This window comes from Lissotriton helveticus, chromosome 4_1 (genome assembly GCF_964261635.1).
Source record: "Lissotriton helveticus chromosome 4_1, aLisHel1.1, whole genome shotgun sequence".
In the NCBI taxonomy this organism is placed as follows: domain Eukaryota; kingdom Metazoa; phylum Chordata; class Amphibia; order Caudata; family Salamandridae; genus Lissotriton; species Lissotriton helveticus.
The window spans coordinates 1,014,309,150-1,014,327,209 of NC_136063.1; positions in this window are offsets into that span (position 1 = coordinate 1,014,309,150).

Sequence of the window (18,060 nt, forward strand, 5' to 3'; positions counted from 1 at the left end):
ACCTGGTTATCCTGTTTAATGTGGTCCTTATGGGTTCTGATCTACCAGACACCTGGTTGGGAGCTGCTATCGTCCCCATTTACAAGAAGGGTTGTCCGCTAACCCCATCAAACTATAGGCCATTAGCCTTATAGACACAACACAAAAACTAATGGGTAGGATCATACTGGACAGGATCCAAGGGTGGATGGAGGAATACGAAATATTGACCACGCTTCAGGCCGGGTTTAGGTCGGGTATCTCAACCCTGGATCAAATATTTCGGCTCCAGTTCCTATTCTGGAAAACGGCAAGAGTGGAGGGTAGGAGCCTCTACCTTGTCTTTGTGGACTTGCGGGCCGCTTTTGATCTTATCCCCAGGGAAAAATTATGGAAAGTATTGGCAGATCTGGGTCTCCCGCCCTATCTATTGAATATCCAGACTAGATGGCATGTTGGCAATTATGCACAAGTTAGGTGTGGGAGACATGGGGATCTCTCAGCTCATTTTCCTGTCTACAAGGGTGTGCGACAAGGGTGCGTCCTGGCTCCCACGTTATTTTGCCTTTACATCAATGGCGTCGTGGATGTCTTAAATGGTGTAAAAGACAATGACGCTCTTTGGTTGGCCACTGGGGGGGTGTCCGCTCTGATGTTTGCGGATGACACGTTGTTGTTATCCAAAACATCATCGGGCATTCAGCACACTCTGGACGGGTTTGCAACATTCTGTGCCTCGCGTGGATTGGAGGTTAACTTGAATAAAACCAAGTTTATGATCTTCAATCCCCCGAGGCAGACCCGCCCAAATCCCGTCCTGAACTCCTGTCCTGAACTCCTGTCCTGAACTCCTGTCCTGAACTGTATTCCCCTGGAACGGGTCAAACCTTTTGTCTATCTTGGCATTACCTTGACGGAAGATTTTGGCTGGGGCCACCAAATCACTAAATCTGCTCTTAGATTATCGCAAATAGTAGGGGGTATTAGCAAGCTTCATAGAACATCAGATTTTAAACCGGCCGCCCCGGTTCTTGAAATCTATGGACTTCAGGCCAGGACAGCAGCAATGTATGGCGCTGAACTCTGGGGACATAAGAACACATCCAGCCTCCTGAGGGTCGAACACTCCTTTATGAGGAATCTGGTGGGCTTACCACAGAGCACACCACTCATCCCCTTGCGACTGGATCTGGGGCTGGAGTTCATAGAGGAATTGGTAGCTGCTCGACCCATGCTCTACTGGAAGAGGTTCTGGTCAGTACCGGAACTGGCCCCCTAACGAGCAAAATTTTTGGAGGCTTGGGGACAAATAAAAAACAAAAACATCCCTTGGCTATCCCACATCAAGGTTCTCACCACCCAGGTAGGCTTGCCCCAGCTATGGGAGACCCCCGAGTTGAGTTGTCCGAGGATGTCGAGGTCGGAGCTGCTAACCCTGGTGAGGCGACAAAATCTATTTGCCCTGCAGCGATCCACAACCCAGGGCAGGCTATCTGTAGAGTTCCTCCTAGTAAAATCTGAATCACTACTAGAGGAATTCCTAGACGTAATCCAACCCCCTCTTGCGAGGAAATTATATACCCAATTGAGGCATGGCTGCCTGCCAATCAGGGCATTTACCTCGAAATGGGTTAAAACAGAAAATGGAACCTGCCCGGCATGTAATTATATGCGAGAAGATGTTCCCCATGTTATGTTCTCTGCCCAGTGTACGCAACAATAAGAAAATGTTGGCTGATTCCACTATGTAGGAACTTGGGCTTCAGACATTGCATGCAGGCGTGTAAAGTTCTAATGTATGATACCTCGCCTCCCAGTGTCTTTGCCGTATCTCGTTTTCTACATGGTATGTGGCGCAGAAGGAAAGGCTTTGTTTAATGCCAATGTTAATAACTTTGATCATTTTGTCTTTTTTTTAAAATCTTATGCTACTTGGTTCATGATAACTTTCCAGTTTAATTCATTTCTATGACTAATACTAGCTGCTCATATTTATTGTTTTAATCAACTGTGCTTTGTATTTATTTTATCTGCACTTTTATGGTCTCCGACCGAAATAAAGTTATCACTGACTGAATGAAGAAATCCTCAACTGTTGAGCTAAAAGTTCTATCTGCTTTTTGCTCTTCTCCAAGTTTAAAAAAGTCTAATTTAGTTTGTAACTCGTACAACTGGGTTTTGAAGAGTGGAGCCTGTGGACATTCCATCAGGATGGGGGTGACAAGTTCATATTTCCTCAGGCACTGGATAAGATGTGCTGAGCCTTGTAGGAACTCCTTAAGAAGTACCCTGTGAGGTCTGATAGATCATGGAGCTGGGCATATCCATCATCTGGATGTGAGAGTACGAGAGCTCGAATAGCAGTTCTGAAGTTCCCTTCTTCAGGAACGTTTCCACTTGCTTCATTATAGAGAACTGTTACCAGGTACTCATTGTTTTCTTGGAAGTGTGTTCTTTGAGGGTGAAGTTTGTGCCCAGTTTGAATCCACATGACGTGGCAGAGGGTAATGGATGGGCTTTGAATCCAACAAGGTTTATGTCATAAAGCCACATTTGGACTGGTTTTTTACTTGTTGGTCTTGGCAAATAAAAGGCATTTTTTCTTAGTGACTAAGTTTCAGAGAAGTGCTGGATATTCAGGAGTGGGTGAGGTACTGGCAGTGCTTGAGGTACTAGATTTCTAACGTAGAAGAGACTTTCAAATAAAGTTGTCTATTATCGGCATAGTGGTGAATTCTGGTGCTGTTACCAGTGTGTAGAGTCCCAGTGGCCCAGGTAGAGATTGAAGAAGATGAGGGACTCTATTTAATTCCTTGGGATTCTACAGGTGATAGAGATCTTGTAGTAATTAGAGATGCCTGTGTGAACAAGCTGGTGTTGGTTGGGGAGGTGTGAGGAGAAAGAATGATACGTTTTGCCAGTGAATCTGATTTGAATCTTCAGGGTGTGGATTAGGCATGATCGACTGTCTTGAATTGAATGAGAGGTCTAACAATATCAGGCGGTAAGGGTCATCTTCATCTGCTGTCAGGATGGTATAATCTACGATGCGTAGGGTAACTGTCTCTGTCCTACAGCATGATATGAAGATAGATTAGTAGTTGTGCAGGAGATGGTTGGTACAGATGTGATCTTGGCGTTGAGTGTAGTCTGCTTTTTTTAATGATATTAGCAATGAAGGACAGTAAGTTATTGGTCTGCAATTGGCAAGCCTTTTTATGAGTGGTAGGATATGGTCTGTCATAAGAGCTTTGGGACTATATTTTAAGAGAATTGGGCATTGGCAATGGTGAGTATGAGTGAGAGAGCTTCTTCAGAGAGAGTTTTGATGAAGGTCAAGAATCATTTTCATAGGAGGTGGCTTTGAGGCAGCTGAGTAAATTGGCAATATCTGCAACTATTAGAGCTTTGAATAATGACCATTTCAGGATGCTACAAAGGGGGATTGGGTGTAAGAAGAGAAGTAAGCTTGAAGTTACGAGTTGGCAGTCAGATCTATATTTGTTCACTGAAGAAGACGTTGATTGCATTGCACTTGTCCATGGTGCGAGGGATTGGATGGTCGGGTAGGGGATTGATACAGTGTTTGATTATCTTGAAAAGAGCTTTGCTTCTGGTGGTAGATTCATTAATGGCATTGATACAGTACTTTGCTTTTGCTGATAATGTGTGTTCTTTTTTGAGTGGAAGGGCTTCATTAACGTGAGATCATTAGATGCGGTATTTTTTCATTTACTCTCCCGTCTGTTGATGGAGCATTTATTGTTGCAGATTTTGTTTCACTGTCATTCAAGAGTTGGCAGAGTTTTGCTTACAATCTTGACATCTGCATTAATGAGCAAGATAGTCTCTACAAGAAACATTAATTTGCTGATCGGCCCAGTTTTGGGAGTGCTGTTTTACCTGATTCACCTAAACGTAATGGGAGGTCACCTTTCTCATGAAGGAAATTTAACAAATTCAGCTAAGGTTGGGCATGAGAAATACTTATATAATTCCCATAGAATCCATCTGGTCCTGGGGTTTTCCTGTGTGGTCTGGCTATTGGCCTTAGGTATATGTTCTACTGATAGGGGTGCTGTCACAGGCACCACATTCCACCTGCAAGTCTAGTGATAGACAGTGTGGATCTGAAGTAAGATAGCCCCCTTTGCATATTCCTCTCCCTAGGGCCATAGAATCCTTGAAAGTAGCCGGTTAACTCAGAATGTCATTTTTGATTCTGGTATCAACTCTCTGTCCTCAAGAATTATCAATTTACCTATTCTCCTTCTCTAACCAAACCTGCCCTTGTACGATCTTGCCTGTTGTGTTACTCTGTATACTCTACTGTGAGATCCAGGTTAAAGGCCTTTTGCTGCTTCTTTGTGATATTGTTGCGATCTACGTTTATTTGAGGATCATCTCATTAACATTATCTTCTGATACATAAATGCAGCATTGGTCATTTAATTCTAGGAATGTTGCCTTGAAAAGGGGGTGTTTCACTGTATTGGCCAGGTTAGTTTTAGTAATGGAGCTCAGGGTTTCGTTCTCTTGCCGCCAGCTTGAGAGCCTCCCATAGAGTTATAGGCAATTCATCTGATTCAGTGCTGCTTAAAAATATTGAAAGAATGTATCCTTTAACACCACCATGAAGTCCTACTTGTTGAGCCACAACATGCCTCACTGCCCTACTTGCGGTCAGTATTGTGACTGCAATGTATTCCTGGCCAGAAAGACCTTTTTCGGATGCTGAAGTATCAGTTTCCCTATTTAGCTCTGAAGGCAGAAGGAGGAAATGGTGGATGTTGGAGAATGACTTGTGTGTATCAAGCAAAAACGTTTAACACCATTTCATTGATTGGCATATGCTCAAGATGTTGCATGGCCCCTGTGAGGACAGAAATGTGACTAAATGCATATGACAATCGGTTCATTCATAGTACCAATGAAGTCCCCTCATATTATTGTCAGGCCTGGTGGTGCCTCTTTGAGGACTGAATCAAGACATTAGAGGTAACCCACCAATAGCAGGCATATACATTGAATTGTTTGGTCATTAACTCTCGTGGAGCCTGAAATAATAACAATACAAAAGGACTGTCACTGGTCTGTACAACTAATACGTGCAAAGAAAAATGTGACGGACTCTGTGTGTACCTGTAAAGTGTGTACAACAAAAAGGAAATGAATCCCATCAGCCCACCCATATGGCAGAGCTTCATCATCTGGGATAGAACCAAAGATGGTCCGGTTAGGGAGCCACACACCTGTTGGAATTATGTGCTTCTCCAAACCCAAGGAACCACCAGTGATGGATCATACCAAAAGTCAAATCAGTTTGAAATGGTGTGGGATGTTAAATTGCAGTGAGAAAAAATGTGTGCAAAAAGAATCAAAAAGTGAGATGTAAAATTGGCTACCATGATTTAAGGAAAATCATGGTGTCAAAATTAAAATGAGTGTGAGACAGTTTGACACAATAACTGTCTATTAAGGATGGTATTTGGTCAACATGTTTCAGCCATTGTAGGAAAGTTAAGCCTACCGGGCTTTCGTCAGGACCTCTTGAACACTACTGCAATTAAGCTTGACCTAAGCTTAGTGAAAAAAGCAAAAATTAACACAAATTAATGATACAAAACATCCTACTGTACATTGGATTTTCCAGACGGGGGATGTCTGTTTCATAAAGTATTCAGGATTCTTTCCTAAAAAAGGAAGTTATACAACAAGGGACAACAAATAGGTAGAACACACACACACATTTCTATTATTTTTGCGCCATATGTTTCTTTATGCCAATAGGTCATTCTCCAAAACGATAGAGATATGTTTTTTTATTTATTTTTACTCACACAAAAATGCTTGGGAGAAAGCCTCACCTCATACTGGCCACTGCTGAGAGTTGGAGGCCCCGCTCGAATTCGTGAAATAAAATAGTGGGTGTCTGGTTAGATCACATCCATACTAATGACAGACAGCAACTACAAGGGCTGCTGTGAGAGTGAGACACAGTTAGTAACAGCTTTCTCTATTTTCATTCTTAGGCGAGCGCTCGGGATATCAGCCTACAGGCTCCTTATGTATTATTGTTACTAAATGAACTAGGTTTGCCATCAGCCAGCCTTGAAGAGCCTTTTTCACTGCTCTTACATTGATAGTGTTAGAATCAGAGATCTGTTACGAACTGTGTCTCACTCTCACAGCAGCCCTTGTAGTTGCTGTCTGTCATGTACTCAGAAACAATGCCTAGGTTTTTAGCACTTTGTGCCAGTGAATCATTAGCATGGATGTGATCTAACCAGACACCCACTATTTTATTTCACGAATTAGAACAGGGCCTCCAACCCTGAGCAGTGGCCAGGATGAGGTGAGGCTTTCTCCCAAGCATTTTTGGGTGAGTAAAAATAAATAAAAAAACATCTCTATCGTTTTGGAGAATGACCTATTGGCATAAGGAAACATATGGCGCAAAAATAATAGAAATGTGTGTCTGTGTTCTACCTATTTGTTGTCCCTTGTTGTTAACTTCCTTTTTAGGAAAGAATCCTAAATACTTTATGAAACAGACATCCCCTGTCTGGAAAATCCAATGTACAGTAGGATGTTTTGTATCATTAATTTGTGTTAATTTTTGCTTTTTTCACTAAGCTTAGGTCAAGCTTAATTGCAGTAGTGTTCAAGAGGTCCTAACGAAAGCCCGGTAGGCTTAACTTTCCTACAATGGCCGAAACATGTTGACCAAATACCATCCTTAATAGACAGTTATTGTGTCAAACTGTCTCACACTCATTTTAATTTTGACACCATGATTTTCCCTAATAAAGTTTTCCTTAAATCATGGTAGCCAATTTTACATCTCACTTTTTGCACACATTTTTTCTCACAGCAATTTAACATCCCACACCATTTCAAACTGATTTGACTTTTGGTATGATCCATCACTGGTGGTTCCTTGGGTATGGAGAAGCACATAATTCCAACAGGTGTGTGGCTCCCTAACCGGACCATCTTTGATTCTATCCCAGATGATGAAGCTCTGCCATATGGGTGGGCTGATGGGATTCATTTACTTTTTGTTGTACACACTTTACAGGTAGACACAGAGTCCATCACATTTTTCTTTGCCCGTATTAGTTGTACAGACCAGTGACAGTCCTTTTGTATTGTTATACTGTGAATAAGGGGTTGGTCTGTCCTTTGGTCTTTAAATAATTTTCCCCTTAGACCCTCCACCAACCTTGTTTTTGACACCTGAAATAATAATACACAACCCAGTGTATTGGTCAAAAACTTGAATGGAAATATATCCACAGTCCAGGTATTGTGGGACAGAAAACCCCAAGGCTAGTAAAATGCATCCAAAGTGTGGGGAAGGGTTTAGCAAATACTTAAATGCATGTTTCTTTTTTTTTACTAGCACCCACCCCCTCCTGTGTTGTGTTACTTGCCCAGCCCCCCCTGTTGTCTTACTCCTGCCAGACAAAAAAAAGCACCATGAAATGGCCAGCGCCAGCCAGGTCTTATTGCTTTTTTTCCCCTCATGACTTTGTTTTGTTGCTGTACAACATGGCTAAAAACATTAACAATAACTTGCACATTGCAGACATTTGGAGTTAGCCAATCCTTGTTTACATTTGAAACCACCAACTTTATGATTAAATTGTTTATAGCAAAAGTCATGCATGTCTAGTGGACTGCATTGATGCCAGGTCCAAAAGAAGCAAAGAAATTTTAACCATTGTGAAAGATTTTACCTCACCATCTGCTGCCTCCAACTCGATCACCCCTCAAAGGGGCTCTGCAACAGTCTCAGTTCTTCAGAAATTAAATCACTGCCATTTACAGCAACTTCAGCCATGACCAGCCAGACCTCACCAAAGACCTACAACGCTTTTTCAAAGAACCAATGCCAACCAAATGGCTCAGTTCCACCCCAGGAGAAACTGCTGCCACCATGAATCCATGTACTCAGGGGCCCCATTGAACCCCTGCTCCCCAGCACACATACTCCAGACGACTGCAACCCAACAACATGCACACACCTATTCTAAATGCTTTCACCTCTCCTAGTACCTTCCCAGAGGCTTGGAAACAAGCAAGTGTCCTCCATTGCTGAAGAAGCCCTCTGTTACCTCTTCAGTGCTTGCCAACTACAGACCAACCCCCAGCTACCATTCCCTGCAAAAATCTTGAAGCCAATAAACATACACCACATAAAACATCTTTGCGTCCACCAACTCCTCAACATTCAGTCTGGTTTCGGACCCAGCCATGCACATAAACTGCTCTCATAGCTGTATTGTATGATATCCGTACAATATCATAAGGTGGTAGTGATGGTTGATACAGTCACACATCAAGAAGTGTCAACAATTCAGCATAGTCCATTTCCAGTGTTTCTAAGATTGAATAAGTTACAGTGCCAGTCGAGGTTAGAGAGGCATCACACTACCAATGATGCCAGATCAACAGACATAAAATACCTGTTGTTGAAAGTCTAAAATATAGATTGAACCTCGGCACTCTATATTGTAATCTCAACAATATACTATTTAGATTTAGTTTGGTGGCCAGTTCCTATAAATCATGCAACAAAAATTTTTCATCAATGGGTGAACATTATACAAGTCTCAAGCAAACAGACGAGAACATCAGAGAATCAAATATTGATTTTATCCAATGTTATCCATACATGACACATTCAATCAATCAGCAATTTGTATAGGGCGCTACTCACCCAGTAGGGTCTCAAGGCGCTGGGGGTAGGGGTCCGCTACTGCTCGAAAAGCCAGGTCTTGAGTTGTTTCCTGAAGGATAAGTGGTCCTGGGTCAGCCGTAGGTGGATGGGGAGGGCGTTCCATGTCTTGGCCGCCAGTTGGGAGAAGGATCTTCCTCCAGTGGTGGCTCTGCTGCGAGGCTGGCCGATCATAGCTGGCGGGTGGGTGTGTAGAAAGTGAGGCAGCTGTTGAGGTACTTCGGACCCATGTCATGGAGAGCCTTGTGGGTGAGGAGTCTGAACGTGATCCTCTTGTTGACGGGGAGCCAGTGCAGGTCTCTCAGGTGGGTTGAGATGTGGCTGTGGCGAAGGATGTCCAGGATGAGTCATGCGGAGGCGTTCTGTATGCACTGGAGTCTTTTCTGTAGTTTGGAAATGGTTCCCGCGTAGAGGGTGTTCCCGTAGTCCAGTCAGCTGGTGACGAGTGCCTGGGTGACTGTCTTCCTGGTTTCGGTGGGGATCCATCGGAAGATCTTATGGAGCATGCGCAGGGTGTTGAAGCACGATGACGATATGGCGTTGACTTGTCTGGTCATCGAGAGGGAGGAGTCCAGGATGAAGCCCTGGTTTCGTGCGTGGTCCGTTGGCTTGGGGGTGGTGCCCAGGGCAGGGGTCCACCAGGAGTCATCCCAGGCTGAGGGCGATAATCCCAGGATGGGGACTTCAGTCTTGTCTGAGTTCAGTTTCAGGCGGCTGTTCTTCATCCACTCGGTGACGTCTTTCATCCCTTCGTGTAGGCTGGCGGGGTCGTTGGTGAGGGAGAGGATCAGCTGGGTGTCTTCGGCGTGGGAGATGATGTTGAGGTTGTGTTGGCGTGCGATGGCTGCGAAGGGGCTCATGTAGACGTTGAAGAGGGTGGGGCTGAGTGAAGATCCTTGTGGTACGCCGCAGATGACTTTGGTGGCCTCAGATCTGAACGGGGGGGGGGCAGACTCTCTCGGTTCTTCCGGCGAGGAATGAGATGATCCACTCCAGAGCCTTCCCTTGGATTCCGATGTTGTTGAGGTGCTGTACTAGGGTGCGGTGGCAGACCGTGTCGAACGCCGCAGATATGTCCAGGAGGATGAGGGCCACTGTTTCCCCGTTGTCGAGCAGGGATCTGATGTCGTCAGTGGCTGCGATGTGGGCGGTCTCGGTGCTGTGGTTGGCTCGGAAGCCGGACTGCGAAGGGTCGAGGAATCCGTTTGTTTCGAGGAAGGCGGCGAGCTGTCTGTTGACGGTCTTCTCGATGACTTTGGCAGGAAAAGGGAGGAGCGAGATGGGGCGGAAGTTCTTGAGGTCGGTGGGGTCCGCTGTTGGTTTCTTCAGGAGGGCGCTGAGCTGGGCGTGGTTCCAGCTCTCCGGGAAGGTGGCGGTGTTGAAGGAGATGTTGATGGAGTCGTCCTTGTTGAAGACGTGGTGGGGGCAGGGGTCGGTTGGTGATCCGGAGTGGATGGTGTTCATCGTGCGGGTGGTGTCTTCGGTGCTGACCTGGGTCCAGTTGCAGAGGGTGGTGGTGGGGGGCGTTGGTTCGGTGATTGGGTGCGTGGTCTGTGCGCCAAAGCTGTTGTGTATGTCGGCGATCTTGCGGTGGAAGAAGGAGGCGAGTGAGTCGCAGAGGTCTTGCGAGTTTGTGATGTCGTTGTTTCCGGCGTTGGGGTTGGAGAACTCTTTGACGATGCTGAAGAGTTCCTTGCTGTTGTGGGTGTTGTCCAGTCGTTCTTTGAAAGTTGTCCTTTTGGTGGTGCGGATCAGCTGGTGGTGTTTGCGGGTGGCGTTCTTGAGGGCAGTCATGTTTTCTATGGTCTGGTCGTGGTGCCAGGCTTTTTCAAGGGTGCAGCAGTTTTCCTTGGATGTTTTGAGTTCGTCGGTGAACCAGGAGGCTTTCTTGCTACCGGGAGGGTTCTTCAGTGGTGCAAGGTAGTCGGCGCAGTTGGTGAGCCACTGTGTAAAGGTGTTGGCAGCTTCATTTGGGTCTGTTGCGCTGGCGGGAGGGTTCAGGCTGAGGGAGGTGTGAGCTGGTCAGCGGTGATCTTGCTCCAGCTCCAGCTCCTGCAAGGAACCTGTTGCGGGTGGTGGTGGGTCGTGGTTCCTCTGAAGCTGAAGTGGACGCAGCTGTGATCCGTCCAATGAAGTCCGGTGGAGTGGCTGAAGGAGATGTGCTTGCTAGAGGAGAAGACAGGGTCAAGCGTGTTGCCGGCGTAGTGGGTGGGGGTGTTCACCAGTTGCTTGAGTCCGAGGTTGTCCAGCAGGGTGGTGGTGTCGTTGTTTTTCTCCAGGTGGAAGTAGAGGTCCCCTAGGAGGATGTAGTCAGCGGAGGGGAGGGCGTGCGGGCTGATGAAGTCTGCGATGTCTTCGCTGAATTGTGTGCATGGTCCCAGGGGTCTGTAGATGAGGGTGGTCTTGGGGTCGGTATGTATCTGGAAGTGGAGGTGCTCGGCGGCGGTGAAGGTGTTAACGGAGTTGGTCGTGATGCGGATGGTGTTCCTGTGGACAATGGCGATGCCTCCTCCGGTCTGGTTGACGCGGTCCCTCCAGGTGATCTTGTATCCGTCCGGGATGGCAATGTCGGGTGCTGAGGAGGCGTTCATCCAGGTTTCAGTGAGGAATGCGACGTCTGGTGATGTGCCAAGCAGGTTCGACGGCGTGTCTGTGGATGGAGCGGGTGTTGAGCAGGATGCATTTGAGGTGATTGTTGCTGGTGCCTGGCCTTTCAGGTGCGGTGCAGGTCCGGAGGCAGGTGAAATTGCAGGCTTGGCAGGTGAAGGGTCCATGGGTGCGTTTCGGGGTGGCTCGGTAGCAGGCAGGGGTCCGGCGTGGAGTGCGTTGAGGGTGGCGTCGTCGTAGGTCTGTCGTGTGGGCTGGCATCATCAGGGGCCAGGGGACCTGGCACTGGGCGCAGTCCAGACAGACAGGCGTGCCCTTGGCATGCCTTCGGCACACAATCGGCACGCCCGCTGCACATGAACGCTGCGCATGGGCTCCCCCATGAATGGCAAAGTGGGAGGGAGGAGCAGGCAGGAGCGGGAGGCAAATGGGGAGGGTTACAGAAAACAAAGGGGCGGGCCACAGGGGAGCAGCAGCGGGAAGAGCAGGAAGACGGAGGCGAGGGGGGCAGTAAAAATGCAAAAAACAGTCACGGGCAGCAGAAAAAAGTACAACAATAATAAACAGGCACAGCACAAAACAAACCAAACCAATAATCCTCTGATGCAGGAGCAGCGGCGAATCACGGGCAGCGCAGACAAGGACTACCGGACCCAGAATCCTCTGCAGCGGGGAACTTGTGGCAGTAGACCTTGGGCACACTCACGGGGGTCCGCACAGTGTGTGGAGCGACTGGCCCTGAAGCAGGGTCAGGGGTCACCCTGACCCTGTGCATGAACAAAATCTTTGAGCACTACAAATCAATAGTGATAGCCTGACTGGTGGTCCTAATCCTAGTGCCTTCCTGGTCGTAATTGGCAAAGCAAATCGGAGAGCCGACACATGTTTCGTTAACTGGATGTAACCTTTAAGGCTTATTCTAAGTAGGAACATTGAGATGGCATTGGACCGTTTTTGCAACAATACTGTGCATGGTTCTTGATGCACTATGAACCTGAGAATCATATAGCATGTGGGTTGCCTTGTGGTGCATCAAGGTTTAGGCATATGAAGAAAAAATAAAAGAAATTCCTTAGTTAGCACCTGACAAGGTAGATTTTGAGGATAGTCGCCCCATTGGAATCCCCCAACCTATCCGTGGGTGGTTCCCAATTGAGATAAAACGGAACCTCTTCTAAGTGTCATAAACCAGACTTTTCACCATTCTAGGAGGTGACCAACAAGTGTGCTAAAGACACAAATGTATACACCACAACAAACGTAGTTTCCAGAGCAATTCTGAGAAAAAAAAAAGGAAGGGGTATGACATCCGTATTAGTCTGGACAGTGGCCCTCTTCCTCCTGGACCTCTCTGCAGCATTCAACAGTCTTCCAACCCATTCAACACCTACAAAACATTAGAATCCAAGGACATGCACTCCAATAAACCAGTTCCTTCCTGATTGGAAGTACCCAGTCAGCCTGACACCATACACGTGAGACACTCATGATCACATCTTCAATGCATACATGATCACATCTTCAATGCATACATGATCACTCTAGCCATGACCATCTGCTCTTGTGATATCAACGTCATGTGCTACGCCAATGAAGCACAACTCATTCTCTCCCTAGTGAGCAAGTGACCAGCACCTGGATCAAGTTCAATGCCTGCATGACTGACATCACCCACTGTATGAAGACAAGCTGTCTAAAGCTTATCACCAACCAGGCCAACACTGATCTTCAGGAGGAGCACATCACTGTTGGACTCCACTGGATGGCCAACAGAGCCAGGACCGACATCCACATACATCCACTCCACGAACTTCAGGATCATCAGCCAACAACATAACCGCTAAAGTCAATGCCAGTCACCACCTCATGCTTCCATACCTTAAGGATGCGAATGTAAATTTTCAAATGGCTCCCAATCAGCACCTGGAAAACTGTCAAGCACACCCTGGTCAACAAGCAAACTGGACTATGAGACACCCTCTATGTCAGGATAAGTGTAAAAAAAAAAAAACATACCTCACTAGAGCACTGCAGACCATTCAGACCTTCGTTGCCAAAATCTCTCAACCTCCTACACTACATTCACACACACACACGAGGGAGCTCCACTGCTCCCCATTCAAAACCAAGCATGATTTATAACTCCACACTTTCAAGGCACTACATAACACTGGCACAGCACATTTGCTTTCACAAACCTTCCATTGAACTGCGCTCATTTGGAATCCTACTTGCATAAATCCATTTATATGTAAAACCAATACTGGTGGCCGCCCCTTCTCCTACATCAATCCTAAAGCATGTAACAACCTGGCACTACACAAGAGCCTCCTCCTCACTTCTTGAATTCAGTAGGAGGCTGAAGGTCTGCCTTTGAGCAGTCCCAGTAGGCCCTAGGTGTGTCTAGACTCACACTGGTTAAGGGCCACAGTACCCTTCTGAGTGACAATGCGCTTTACAAACCTGCTTAACATGTCCTGACAAGGTAAGCCAAAATGCAATACAGTAAACATAAAATGACCATTAGAAGTCAAATTAGATTCCAAATAATAGAAGCAAAACACAGATTTGAAAGTGGCCGTGATAAGTCAACATTTGACATGAATATTACAGGGTTAAAAGACTAAACACTTAATCCAAATGGGTTTAACAAGATGGAGATGAAGTTTCATAATCATAACAGACAAAAGTCTTATTCACTGCTAGAAAAGACCTTCCAACGATACAACTGTGATTTGTATTAAATGATCAGTAAGTAAAATGTATGTGTTGAGGTATTTAATTAGATCATAGAAAGACCCTCTGCAGGTATGTGTCCAAAAATAAGAATAATGATTGTTGGTCGTATTATAACATATAGGAACAAGATGGTCCATCACTTTCAAATTATAGCAATAGGTGCTGGGATTATTAGTAACACATTAAATTTGTTTTACAGTAACCAGCTGTATATGGATATATGGTACCACATTATAAAATAATAGAATTTGTATTAGGGAGTTGGAATCAATTTAGGTAGGATGATTGCTGGTCACAGGAGTCGCTAGGTAATCACAATCTTGGCGTACAATGCCATAAGTAGTCTTGTGCCTTGCCCTCGAGGAAGGAAACAAAGGTGGGAGAGTAGAGAGGAAAGGAGGACAGGATGGTTCGAGCAGTGGTTAGCCACCCAGGCTACACCAGATTAGTAGGAAGCACCGTAACACATTTACCTTTGAATATTACGTTTTGGTATTGTAAGGAAATTAAAAATACTCCACAAAAAGAAACTAGATGAACAGGTTATAGTCTTCCCACAAATAGTTCAGTGCGGAAAATAGATATCCTACTTTTTAGCATGCAGCAGAGAACACATTATTGCAAATAATGCTGGAAAGTACAAAAATAAATTCTCACAACAACATTAAACACAGAAGAGACTACATGTAGTGAATAGACACATGGATGTTACTTGCAGGACAAATATTTGCTTTATTCCAATAGGCATCAATAAGATTTGTTTAGTAGGAAGTACCATACCAAGAGTACAAGTACCTATAAACTTTTTTATAACATGGTAACGAAATTAATAAACAATCACAAATGAAACTATTTCTCACGAAGTTACCAATTTGAAAATTTTATACATAGATATCAAGTTGGATTACCTCAACGTTTTGTGACACTCATTCCACATTGGAGGAAATTGCTACTGTGGACCACAGGTATTTAAATAACTGTTACTACTCTTCTATTTACAATAGACATCTGTGGGTACTATGTTAACCATTTAGGCTGTACTTTAACCATACTTTATAGTCCAAATACTATATTGGTAAAGTTCATTAATGTAAACACAGAACTCAGCAATTGCCGGATGTCACTATGAAACAACTTACCACAGACATATTACTCAGTTTTCTTTATTATGACAGTTACCAATAAGCTCAACCTTATCTACTAAAAACTAACTCCTCTTGTTTTACTTTATAGACTAATATCTACAGTTGATATTAGAAGGATTAGTATAAACATGGATGACTGCACAAATGCTGCAGGGAAAAGGCAAGGATAAACAAATTATCAGAATACATTTGTATAAACCAAAAGGTATTCTGATAAGCACAATAGGAGTACAGATTTCCTTTTTGCAGAGTTTACACATCTTACGCTAAACATAAGTCAAAAGGCCTCTCCAGTACTAATGCAGTCATTGCAGATTCCTCATCATACAATTATTTAGTTTATTAAACCAAAACATTTTAAATCCTTGTTATAACAGATGTTCTTTTCCGGTGATCTTCATGGAACAATTCTTTAAGTATATAGAATAAAAGGATTGAAGTATCACTTCGGATAGCTGGCATAGGTCTCATTTAGACTATGGCAGGTGACCCACAATCTGTTAGGGTAGGAGAGGTTGTTTAGTTTGCAACCCTGGCCTCACTGTTGAGAATTATCTTTCGTCCCAACAGAAACGTCTGTCTTCAGAGAATCTGCACCCCAGCTCTTCTGAATGGACTAAAAGTTCAGAATGCTTACAAAGATTTTTGCTTTAAACCCCCCCCCAATGTCGCATCTGGTCTTCAAAAAAGAAAAAGTGACCCCAACGCCTTTAGTGTTCTCAGGGTGTGTTGTCATGTTGATTAGTTTCCAGTTTGTGGCCACCAGAGTTCCGCAGCGGTCCAAAAGGGGCGAGTAGGCTTGAGTTAGATCATGGCTCTAAATCCGATACAAGGTCTGATGCAAAACCACAGAGGGCCCAGACTCCTTCAGGTGCAATGGTTCTTGAAATATGACAGTTCACCCAACTTAAAATAGAGCAAGTGGACCATCAGTTTAGTTGACAGTACTCCACAAGATTCGTGACATGGTACCTCACCCACAAAACAAACTCAGGCCCAGAGACTTCACAATTATTTTTTTAGTTTAAAGGAAGTTTAAGAAAGTAAGACATAATACAATACTCAGGGTAATATAAAGGACCAGAATAATACTGCTTAAATATCTGAAAAAGACAGAGGAGAAAAATAAAAATAAAGTAAATCGAAAGAGTGAAATTTTAAGGGATTAGATTTGACCACATTTTGATAATGGATTTGGGAGTCATCATGTGCATCATAATCAAGGAATTGGTTAAGAAACCGTGAATAAAAAAAATAAAAATGTATAGAGCAAACAGTTACCACTGGAAAAGGGGTTCTAATGGAGTTACAGCAAATTACACCAGAAAGAATACACAGTTGTTGAAATAACCAAGGGATTTTCTGAAATAAGTAATGTAGTAACCTTAGGAGGAGAAGCAAATAATGCCAGTGCTTAGCAATATGATGAAAGTACAAACACCCTCTGTGGTATGGTCTAATTTAAGGACGTGCTGAAGGGGAGCTCTTAATATAAGGGGCATGCAGGAGAGTAGATAAACATTTTCCTGGACCCTTGCCTGCCATGGCTTCAAAAGCCAGCTAGGCAGCCTTGAATGTGCATCTGTAGAATCTGAAACCTATGCAACATGGCGAGCAAGGGTTCAAGGGGGGGTTATATGCAATGGATTCAGAATGACTCAGAGCTGCTACATTCTGGACAATATGGGAGTTCGTTCAGAAAGTAGGCAGGCCCACCTAGAGGCGTTTGAATAGTTGAGGTGCAACATCAGCACCAAGACTGTAGTTTCTAGGGCACATAATGTTGCAAAGCATTTGGAGGGTTGTATGTGAACCACACAAGCATTTACAATGCATGCTTTTACCACACATCCATTACAATGCAATGTTATTACCAAGAAAATACCTTTACAATGCATGGAAAGTATATATGGTAAACAGATCTACATCTTCACATGGGGCAACCTTCCCAAATGTCAATTATTTTTACAATTAAAATTCTATTTTAGGGGGTAACCCTGAACCCTCCTTTTTGTAGCCTTACAACCCAAATCCCTAACACCCTATACACACCCAAAACCTCATCTATACATAGAAGTCGCCCCCAGGTTAGCCCTTGAACAGCCAAGATTCCAGGGTGGGGTGGGGTGTATTTAAAAAGTTGCAGATGTATTTAAGTTTTACATGTCCTGGTAGTGAGACTCAAATTAATTTCACTACTGCAAGAAGACCTCTCCCATAGGAGTGTATTGGAATTACCTTATTGCATGTAATAAGCTGCAACTTCCATTGGGACAGTTTGTGTCTAAAGAATTGTAATTAAAAGCCCTCTTTAATGGTAGTCATTTTTAGGGCTCGGACTCCTCCCCACTGTAAGTGGGGGAGGAGTTTCGAGATCCTAATGTTACAAGAAAAAAAAGAAGTATCTCCTAGGGCCTTGGGGAGAGGGATTCCACACATTCCTTAGCGTTTTCTGTCATCTGGCCAGTGATTCGTCTTCCTTGTGTTTTCGTTTTAATAGGCTTGAAGTGATAGGGTAAATGTAGTTTTGTTCCGCCATTTTGGGCATATTTCGTTCGTGCTCGCGCAAAGAAGTACATAAATTATAATTAGGAGCTGTCAGGGTGCCTCCGTTAGTGAATCCAGATGGCCGGGCGCGTTCACAATTCTGCAGCGCTCAGCGCGCAGCTTCCTTGTTCTTGTTTGTAGTTCGCGATCACTTGGTTGCCGCTGAAGGCCCGGCAAGCACTCTCAGCCCCCTACCAATTTTTCTACCATCCTCTCCTCCAGGGCACACAAGAACCATTCGGCTGAGAAAAAGTTGGCGTTGATTTCCCCTTGCCAGCCCTCGCTCCCTTGCCGGTCATA